The sequence below is a fragment of the Leopardus geoffroyi genome, chromosome C1 (assembly GCF_018350155.1).
Source record: "Leopardus geoffroyi isolate Oge1 chromosome C1, O.geoffroyi_Oge1_pat1.0, whole genome shotgun sequence".
Classification (NCBI taxonomy): Eukaryota; Metazoa; Chordata; class Mammalia; order Carnivora; family Felidae; genus Leopardus; species Leopardus geoffroyi.
This window is the reverse complement of record NC_059328.1, coordinates 176,829,420-176,840,910: the sequence shown is the minus strand read 5'-3', so window position 1 is coordinate 176,840,910 and position 11,491 is coordinate 176,829,420.

Genomic DNA, 11,491 nt, shown 5'->3' with positions numbered 1-11,491 from the left:
AGGGTAAAACTTCATTCAAATACAGTTCTTCAGAAATGCTGGCAAAATCACAGGTGCTAACAAAAATTTAGAAGGGTAATTAGTTCTTTTCCTTGAATTATACACCACATTTTTTAAAAGTTTATTTACTTTGATAGAGAGAGAGAAAAAGGGGCAGAGAGAGAATCCCAAGCAGGCTCCACGAGTCTGACCTAGGACTCAGTCTCATGAACCACGAGATCATGACCTGGGCTGAAATCAAGAGTTTGATGCTTAACCAACTGAGCTACCCAGGCACACACCATTTTAATTAAACATTCAACCTTAGCAGTGGTACCTAAGAGTACCAATGTTATGTCTAGTTATAGCCAAGGAGTATCAACAGAACACTGACTTTTAGCAAGCTTCCATGTTATTCTAATAACATAATAAGTTTGAGGGTAGCAAAAACCATTCTTATCCTGTTCTTTCTTCCTTGCTAACAGAATTCCTATTTAGATATTCATTGGAGATACTATGATCTCAGGGAAAGTGGCTCCAGTTTTTGGCCTAGGAGCAAGCATGTGACCCAGTTCTGACCAATGAAGTGTAAGAGGAAATCCTCTTTGGACATCCTAGGGAATATTTTCCTTTCTGATAAGAGACAGGGTACTAAGAGCTCTTGGCCCTGTACCGCTAGCTATTTCTGTCTTTGAATATAGTTACAGAAGGACATGGTGTGTGGGACTCCTGCAATGATCTTGAAACCTGGAAATGTCCAAGAGACTTCTTTTTTTAATAAATATTTTAATGCCAATGTAGTTAACATACATTGTTATATTACTTTAGGATATACAATATAGTGATTCAACAGTTCCATATATTACTCAGTGCTCATCAGGACAAGTGAATTCTTAATCCCTTTCACTTATTTCATCCATCTCCCACCTCGTAATCCTCCCCTCCTCTGGTAACCACCAGTTTGTTTTTTATAGTCTGTTTTAATTTGTCTGTTTCTTTTTTTCCTTTGTTTATTTCTTTTGTTTCTTAGATTCCACGAATGAATGAAATCATATGGAATGATTTTCTCTGGCCTATTTCCCTTAGATTCTACTCTCTAGATCCATCCATGTTGTTGCAAATGGCAAGATTTCATTCCTTGTTATCGCTGAATAATATTTCCATATATATATTATATATATATATATCTGCTACTTTGTTCATTTATTTATTTTTTAATATTTATTTATTTTTGAGAGAGGGAGAGAGAGGGAGAGAGAATGAGTGGGGGAGGGGCAGAAAGATAGGCAAGCAGAGGATCCAAAGCAAACTCTGTGCTGACAGCAGAGAGCCTGATGAGGGGCTCAAACTCACAAACTGTGAGATCATGACCTGAGCCAAAGTTGGATGCTTAATCAACTGAGCCACCCAGGTGCCCCCCATTCATTTATTGATGGACACTTGGGCTACTTCCATAATTTGGTTATTGTAAATAATGCTGCAATAAACATAGGGGTGCATATATCCCTTTGAATTAATGTTTTCATATTTTTTGGGTAAATACCTAGTAGTGCAATTACTGGATCACAGGTTAATTCTATTTTTAATTTTTTGAGGAACCTCCATAGTGTCTTCCACAGTGGCTGTACTGGTTTGCATTCCCACCAACAGTACAAGAGGGTTCCTTTTTCTCCACGTCATCACCAACACTTCTTTCATGTGTTTTTTATTTTAGCCATCTGACAGATATGAGGTAGTATCTCATTGTGGATTTGATTTACATTGCCCTGATGATGAATAATGTTGAGAATCTTTTCATGTGCCTGTTGGCCATCTGTATGTCTTCCTTGGAGAATTGCCTGTTTGTGTCTTCTACCCATTTTTAATTGTATTATTTGATTTTTTGGTGTCAAGTTATATATGTTCATTATAGATTTTGGATACTAACCTTTTATTGGATATGTTGCTTCCAAATATCTTCTCCCATTCAGTAGTTTGTCTTTTAGTTTTGTTTATCGTTTCCTTTGCTGTGCAGAAAGTTTTTATTTTGATGTAGTCCCAATAGTTTATTTTTTCTTTTGTTTCCCTTGACTTGGGGAACATATCTAGAAAGATGTTGCTATTGCCAATGTCAAGGAAATTAATGTCTGTGCTCTCTTCTAAGATTTTTTATGGTTTCAGTTCTCATATATAGGTCCTTAATCCATTTTGAGTGTATTTTTGTGTATAGTGAGAGAAAGTGGTCCAGTTTCATTCTTTTGCATGTGGCTGTCCAGTTTTCCCAACACCATTTGTTGAAGAGACTTTTTCCCATTGCATATTCTTGCCTCCTTTCTGGAAGATTAACTGACCATATAATTATGGGTTTATTTATTTTATTTATTGTGGGCTTTCTATTCTGTTCCATTGATCTGTGTGTCTATTTTTGTGTTAACGCCTTACTGTTTTGATTATTGCAGCTTTGTAATATAACTTGAAGCCTGGAATTGTGATGCCTCTGATTTTGTTTATTTTTTCAAGATTGCTTTGGCTATCTGGGGTCTTTTGTGGTTCCATACAAATTTTAGGATTGCTGGTTCTAGTACTGTGAGAAATGCTGTTGGTATTTTGATAGGGATTGCATTAAATCTATAGATTTCTTTGGATGTTATAAACATTTTAACAATATTTGTCCTTCTAATCCATTTGCATGGAATGTGTTTCCATTTCTTTGTGTCATCTTCAATTTCTTTTATCATTGTTTTATAGTTTTCAGAGTACAGGTCTTTCACCTTCTTGGTAAAGTTTATTCCTAGGTATTTAATTATTTTTAGTGCATTTGTAGATGGTATTGTTTTCTTAATTTCTCTTTCAGCCACTTCATTATTAGTGTATAGAAATGCAATGGACTTCTGTACATTGATTTTGTATCCTGCGACTTTACTGAATTCATGTATCATTTTCTAGTAGTTGTGTGTGTGTGTGTGTGTGTATGTGTGTGTGTGTGTGTGTGTGTGTATGTGTGTGTGTGTGTGTGTGTGTGTGTGTGTGTGTAGTCTATAGGGTTTTCTCTATATAGTATCATGTCATCTACAAATAGTGAAAATTTTACTTCTTCCTTACCAGTTAGTATGCCTTTTATTCCTTTTTGTTGTCTGATTGCTGTGGCCCAGACTTCCTGTACTATGTTGAATAAAAGTGGTGAGAATGGGCATCCTTGTCTTATTCCTGATCTTAGGTAAAAAAAAAAAAAACCTCAGTTTTTCATCATTGAGTATGATGTTAGCTGTGGGTTTTTCATATAAGGCCTTTATTATGTAGAGGTATGTTCTCTGTAAACCTACTTTGTTGAAGGCTTTTTATCATGAATGGATATTGTCCTTTGTCAAATGCTTTTTCTGCATCCAAATGATCATGCAGTTGTTACCTTTTTTCTTATTGATGTGATGTATCACGGTGATTGATTTATGAGCATTAAAGCACACTTGCATCATGGGAATAAAACCCACTCGTGGTGAATGTTTTTTTTAAATATATTGTTGGATTCGGTTTGCTAGTATTTTGTTGAGGATTTTTGCATTTATGATTTTCAGAGATATTGGCTTGTAGTTCTCCTTTTTTTTTTTTTTAGTTGTATTTTTATCTGGTTTTGGTATCAAGGCAATGCTGGCCTTACAGAATGAATTTGGAACTTTTCCTTCCTCTTCTATTTTTTGGAAAAGTTTGAGAAGAATGGATATTAACTGTCCATTTAAATGTCTTCTTTAAGTAGGGGCACCTGGGTTAAGCGTCAGTCAGTTAAGCATCTGACTTCAGCTCAGGTCATGGTCTCATGGCTTGTGAGCCTGAGCCCTGTGTCAGGCTCTGTGCTGACAGTTCAGAACCTGGAGCCTGCTTTGGATTCTGTGTCTCCCCCTCTCTCTCTCTCTCTCTACCCCACCCCTGCTCACACTTTGTCTCTCTCTCCCCCAAATAAATAAACATAAAAAAAAATGTCTTCTTTAAGTGATAGAATTCACCTATGAAGCCATCTGGTCCTGGACTTTTGTTTGTTGAGAGTTTTTTGGTTATTGATTCAATTTCATTGCTGGCAAATGCTGGTCAAATTTTCCTATTTCTACCTGCTTTACTTTTGCTATTTTATATGTTTCTAAGAATTTATCCATTTCTTCTAGGTTGTCCAATTTGTTGGCATATAGTTTTTCATGATATTCTCTGACAATCCTTTGCATTTCTGTGATGTCAATTGTTATTTATCCTCTTTCATTTCTGATTTTGTTTATTTGAGTCATCTCTCTTTTTTGTTTCATGAATCTGCCTAGAAGTTTATCATTTTTGTTAACTTTTTCAGAGAACCAGCTCCTGGTTTCATTGATCCGTTCTATTGTTTTGGTTTTTTTTTTTGTTTCTATATCATTTATTTCTGCTCTAATATTTATTATTTCTTTCCTTCTGCTGGTTTGGGCTTGTTTGTTATGGGTTTTCTAGTTCTGATAGGTGTAAGGTTAGGTTGTTTATTTGAGATTTTTTTCTTGCTTCTTTTGGTATGCCTGTATTGCTATAAACTTCCCTCTTACAACAGATTTTGCTGCCTCTCAAAGATTTTGGACCACTGTGTTTTCATTTTCATTTGTCTCCATGCATTTTTTGATTTCTTCTTTGATTTCTTGGTTGCCCCATTCATCATGTAGTAGCATGTTATTTAACCTCCATGTATCTGTACTCTTTCCAGATTTTTTTCTTGTGGTTGATTTCTAGTTTCATAGTGTTATGGTCCGAAAAGATGCATGATATGATTTTGATCTTTTTTAATTTGTTGAGACTTGTTTTGTGACCTAATATGTGATCTGTTCTGGAGAATGTTACGTATGCACTTGAAAAGAATGTGCATTATGCTGTTTTAGGTTGGAATGTTCTGAATATATCTGTTAAATCCATCTGGTTTAGTGTGTCATTCAAAGCTACTCTTTCCTTGTTGATTTTTTGTTTAGATTATCTGTCCATTTGTGTAAGTGAGGTGTTAAAGTTCCCTACTATTATTGTATTACTATATTATTTCCTTAATGTTGGTTATTAACTGTTTTGTGTATATAGGTATTGCCATGTTGGATGCATAAATACTTACAATTGTTAGATCTTCTTGTTGAATTGTCTTCTTCATGATTATATTGTGTCCTTTGTTGTCTCTTGTTACTACAAGAGACTAACTTCTTAACAGCAGAGCCAGCAAATAAACTTTAAGTTTAGAGAATCTAGACTAAATTGCAGGAGGATATTCTTCTACTTTTTAATTATAAAAAGGATTCCAGTAGATAAATTTTCTTTCCCTTGAAGAGGCAATTGTTATACATGGATAATTTGAGTAATATTTACACAGTATTTACCTCCAGAGTTAACCTGGATATATATCAGAAAGATATTTTTACCAGTAGCCTTCTAAACACCTTAGAAATGCTTATCGACTCCTCTGTTGGTTGAGCCAACAGTTTATATACATGGATGGACTTTTAGGTTTAGTTGTGTGAGCTTAATTGTCTTTACAGACATGTTTGACAGAGAACTGAAAGCAGTTTGAACTGGAAATATCAAAACAACTGGAAGTTATTTTTTCTATATGATTTTTTTCTACATTTTCTATTTTTTTTTTTTTACAGTGATGTTTGAGCTGGTCGACTGCTTTAAAAATAAGGCTTTTTTAGTAGACAGAAGAGATTCTTGTGACACAAATATGAATCTTTCCTAAACCATTTTATCATCAGCATTCAGCATTGGCTTCGAAGGCTCACCCTATGAAGAGCTGACACACAATCATTATTCTGCATCAGTCCACTTTACCTTAAAGGGCAACTGATTGCATATATAAAGAAAAACAAAATAGACCTGTCTAAAATAATTGGTACTAAGAAGAAGCAACCAAACTCATTTAATGATACCCTGCATCCACATAAACTGATAATTGTAGTCGAGGTGTTTTTCATTTGCAGTTTTAAATTAGTCAAAACATTTATGTTTTCTAATGTGACTTCCTAAGGATGGATTATTATTTTTTTCAAAGGATGGAGCCATCTTAATGCTGACGAGAACACAAAGTAGATTATACAAAAAGCACACACCTTGTGACCACAAGAAACAGGAGGCTGTGCTTGCTACAGCACAGTAATTGGTTAGTACTCTAGCACAAGGAAAGGGTGGGGATGGGCAAGGAAAGACTCACAGCCAGTACAGATGGAGGGTGAGGTAAACGTCAGGTAAACCTAAGTAAGCAACCTGAAGGCAGCCTAAGCTGGGCTTCCCAAATCAAATGAAACCTAGAAGTTGACGGACACATTCTCTGAGATTGATAGCCTTGAAAATACTTTTGCCAATCAGTTCTAGCATCATAGTTTATGTATCTTTGGAAACTCTAGAAATGTATTAAAAATCAATCTCACACGTAAAAAGGCAGTGTTCTTCAGGAAGCAAAGCTTCGAATATCCTTTGTTACATTTCGGATAACAGACGGACTAAACAATTCAATTCAAACAATAATTTAAGTATAGAAGCACCAAAATAGTTACCAAACCAATGTCCTTTATTTGTTGATACTATTTTTTCAGGTTATGAATATTTGGATCCAGTAGACAGTCTAAAAATAAGCCAGGATTCTATGTTGCCTTAAAGAACAACTCAAGGGGCGCCGGGGTGGCGCAGTCGGTTAGGCGTCCGACTTCACCCAGGTCACGATCTCGCAGTCCGTGAGTTCGAGCCCCGCGTCGGGCTCTGGGCTGATGGCTCAGAGCCTGGAGCCTGTTTCCCATTCTGTGTCTCCCTCTCTCTCTGCCCCTCCCCCGTTCATGCTCTGTCTCTCTCTGTCCCAAAAATAAATAAACGTTGAAAAAAAAAATTAAAAAAAAAAAAAAAAAAGAACAACTCAAAATTCCTTAGAGGGGTAATAATGGAATCAATTCAAGTGCAAAATCAAGTATAGAACACAATCACCCATTCTTCTCTTAAAGGAAATAAAACCCATATATGTAGTAGAAATGTTTATTGAGATTTCTTTCAAAACTATTATTGCAACTCAGATTTTTTAAAAGTTTAGTTTACTTAGTATTTTAGGGATCCATGTTTTTTTTTAAGCTTATTTGTGGGGGCGGGACAGAGAGAGAGAGGGAGAGAGAGAATCTCTGGCAGGCTTTGCACTGTCTATGCACAGCCCTACATGGGGCTTGATCTCACAAACCATGCGATCATGACCTGAGCCGAAATCAAGAGTTGGCCACTTAACTGACTGAGCCACCCAGGTGCCCCTTAGGGATCCATGTTTTTGAAGAGAATTTGCAGTTAGCAAATACCAAGTCTCAGTCTTTTTATATGTACAATAGGCATAGTAACAGTATTACTTCACAGAGATGTTGTGAAGATGAAATGAGATAATATCTTACAAGCACCTTGTGTAACATCTGCCACTTATATTGTGCTCCAAATATATAGTGCCATTTGTTACATACATGGCTCAATGCAGATAACAGTGTAACAAAACGTATCTGACAGACAGCCTTGGGAGGGACCTTCTTACTGTGTTTTTAACTATCCTTAAATGTTGAAATAATCACTCAGTCAATACTTTATAACTGCATCAGAGAGGGAGGCTTTGTCCAGGAAACATGATGAGGGGTCTTCTTTATTGTATTAGGATCTTCCTTATTACACTGTTAGTCTGTGTGAGTGCCAATTCAGGGACCCAGGATGAAGAATATCATCTAATCAGGATTTTATGGCTGTGAGACACAATTATCTTCCACCCTGCTGCACTTGTAATTGACATGTCAATTAGGCATTTTATAAGATATGAGGGACAAATCAGCAGTATGAAATAATATTTCTAAAAACAAACAAAATAAAAGAGCAGACACAATGACCACATCACTAAGATGTTGGGGTCAGGAGGGAACTGGAAAACAGGGACTCTTGCACTGGACATGTGAACTGTGTCCCAAGGGGAACATTAAGGAACTCTGAAAGTTTTGCCAAGAGCCCAGAATGCAAACTTCATGCATAAGTGCATGTCCAACTTGGTGGGACTCAGCTTCAAGATGCTGCTTAGAAACAGGTATTCCGTGTGGGGTGTTTGAGACAGAAGATTGAGGCTATCAGAATGTATAACACAGGAGCTCTTTGCTTAGATGGGTGAGGCCCTCTGTGCTGTCTTCTGTGAGGGGCTTGCAGGCAAACAGTGCTACTGGAAAAAAGGGTGCCAAGAAGACCAACTAAAATAACTGAATGCTGAGAAAGCCATTCCTATTCATGTAGCCTGTGGAAGGTAAGGCCGAGCAAGCTGTTGAGAATGTGAATATTGTGATGATGCTGTGACCGTCTTCTGTTACTTTAGAATAGGAGAGAGTGTATGTTACCTTGTAACATGAGAGAGTTAGGTTAGGCAGCAAAAGAAACTACCTGTGGCCAAAGTTGAGTGATTGAAACATTTATTAAATGAAATTTGTATGTGTTTTCTGGCTGTACATGGAGAAAACTAAGCAGTTAACTCAGTTCCATGTTTTATTTCCAGGATGATGGGCAAGGTGTCCCTTTTCCTCCTTCCAAATTCTTTTTTAAGATCTCTTAAGACAACATCTGGCTTACATTTATACCAATGGACACTATGACTGAAAAATGGCAAAATTCCCATATTAGAACAGATTTTGTGAGAGAGAGACAAAGAGAGAGAGAGCAAGTAAGTGAGGGGCAGAGAGAGAGAGGGGAGGAAGAGAGAGAGAGAGAGGGCAGCAGCAGCAGGGCTCACCCGATGTGGGGCTTGACCTCACCCAAAGTAGGGTCCTTGCTCACCTGATGCAGGGCACAAGCTCAGCAGCAGTGGGCACGAGCTCACCCGAGGTGGGGCTCAAACTCACAAACCTTGAGATCACGTCCTGAGCCGAAATCAGATGCTTAACAACTGAGCCACTCAGCTGCCCAAGAATAGATTTTTTTTTTTTGAGGTAAACTTCACATAACGTACATTTCACCATTTTAACCATTTTAAAGTATACATTTCAGTGACTTTTAGTAAATTCACAATGTTGCACAACCATGATCATTGTCTTGTTTCAGAACATTTTCATCACCCCCAAAGGAAACCCTGTAACAGTAAGCAGTCCTTACCAATCCTTCCCTCCTCCCAGTCCCAGCCCCTGACAACATCTAACATGCTTTCTGTCTCTATGGATTTGCCTTAGTAATGTATTTCTTTTGAGATCTTCTGAATTCTGCATTTACTTTTCCAACTAGAAACTGTAGACTACAGAGTGTATGTATGTGTGTGTATGTGAGTGAGAGTGAGAGAGACAGAGAGAGAGAGGAACAAGAGTCAACATTCACGAGAAGTTTTGCAAGGTCAAGTCTATTTAAAATAACTGAACAAAGTGAAAACCTGGGAGGATACTTATTTTTCATCTAGATGTCTGTAACTTAAATTAGGTGTCTAAACTTAAATTTCCCAAGGGTTCAGGCAGTTATAGGTTATAGAAACGTCACAGTTCTTGAAATATGTCTGTAACATTGAAAAAGCCCTTTGAATGGCAATGTGGCCTTAAAGCTCCTAAGTTAGGCTAAAAAGTTTCACACCCATCAGAAGCTCTGTTCTGGATCTGAGTTCTTCCTGTAATAGTTGATGATAACCCTATTACTTTTCTTTAGAGCAGTGTAGTGGTGACCATTCTTTATCCTGCATTTGTCTTGGGAAGCACATCAGATACAGCAGAGGAAACAGGATGCTGGCGGTAAGTGAAAAAGCAACTTAAAAATAATTAAACTCCTTTATTTCCCCAAAATAAATACTTATCAATTTTAAATTAAAATATACTTTTTATTCTGGCTGGAATTGATTAAAAGTTAGTTAACCTATTCATAAACTTAAAAACTTTGAAAATGAACTAGAAAATCGTTCTTAGGGCATCTTTTGTTTTGTAAACTGATTTAAAATTCGCATGACTTTCTTAGTTATGATTACATTTATAAAGAAGTTATGTTTTCTGCGTTCTGGGGGGAAAAAAGCCTATTTTTAAAAGAAATGTTAATTTTCAGCCAGTCAAATAATTCCTCGGAAGGAAGAATAGCCAGTTGGGTCTTGTGATTTAAGCTGTGCTTTATAAACTCCAATGTCAATGTCAGGAGATCACTGTTATTTGCAGTTTGCACACATTTTGAGGATTTTCCTTCCATTTTTATTTTCAATTCCTTTTCATTTCATGAGCTCCAACTAATATATCTTGACTATTTCCATTAATAATTTCCTAATAATCCATTAGGATTCCCCTGACAAAGCTCAAACACCTTACTGGTCTTGATGTTATGGATCTTTCTTGTTTTCTTTCCAGAGGATCTTTCCTATGTGCTTCACTGTAGTCTCCCACCTTTTTATTTTGTTTTGTTTTGTTTTGTTCTCTCAGTTTTGGCTTCTGGGGACTCCTTGATGACAATGGAAAACAATCTCCATGTCACATTTTGAGCTCTACACTGACTTACCTACTGTTCCCACAAACATTTTTCAGGCAGTGTCAACCGGAAGTAATTTTTTTAAAAGCAGCTGAACCGGGGCTGAGTGCCAACTTCGGCTCAGGCCATGATCTCCTGGTTCCTGAGTTCCAGTCCCGTGTGGGGCTCTGTGCTGACAGCTCAGAGCCTGGAGCCTGCTGCGGATTCTGTCTCTCCCTCTCTCTCAAAAATAAGTAAACATAAAAAAGAACAGAAACAATGTTTAAAAACAATAAAAGCAACTGAACCTCCTTTAAGCCACCTGGAAGTTGAGGACAGCACAGCACTTCTCATGGCATGTAAAAATTAACGTAATGCACTTGAAGGTCCTCGTTGCTGAGAAACCCTGTGGCAAAATGTGCAAAGTATCATTATCTTTTCTTTTCCTTGCTTGAGGATCTATCAACAAAATTCATCTCCAGTTAAGAGCTCTCCACAACGTGGAGGGTTTAATTGGCGAGTCCCCTTCTTCTTCAGGTCCCTCATATTGTGTGTCTACATGAACTTACGCTCCAACTTAAGAAGACAAACGAAAACTTGTCTTGAAGTTAAGTCAAAGGACTTGAAAGTACTGTGGGAAAGGGGCTTGAAAAGGGGAAAAAAAGCAGTTAGCAGCAGTAGCTAAACTGCAAATCCCCTATCTCTGCCCTCCAGACCACATCCCAACGAATCCAGCTGTGCCCCACCCCCCAGTAGACCTGTGAGGCTCCTGATTGATAGTCCAGATATAGGGCATATATTTATCCGAGCCTCCCTTCACTGCTGGGTGTCAGTCTGGCCTGTGCTCAGGGTGTGGAATTTTGTTGGAGTTTCAGTGTGTAGGATCCACTCCCGGGGTTTTGGCAAGATTGAGAAACGTAAGGTAACTCTCTGGCAGTAGGGGTTGGTATGCACCGGGGCTTCAGCCCAGAAGGGGAAAAAAGTGTAAAATTCATGGAAGCCTGGTGTTCTCTAGAGTCACTCATCTGCTACTTCAGGAGGCCACCGAATGGCTTTATCTGGACAGGTACAGACCCAGGGACGCAACTGGGATAACCGGTAT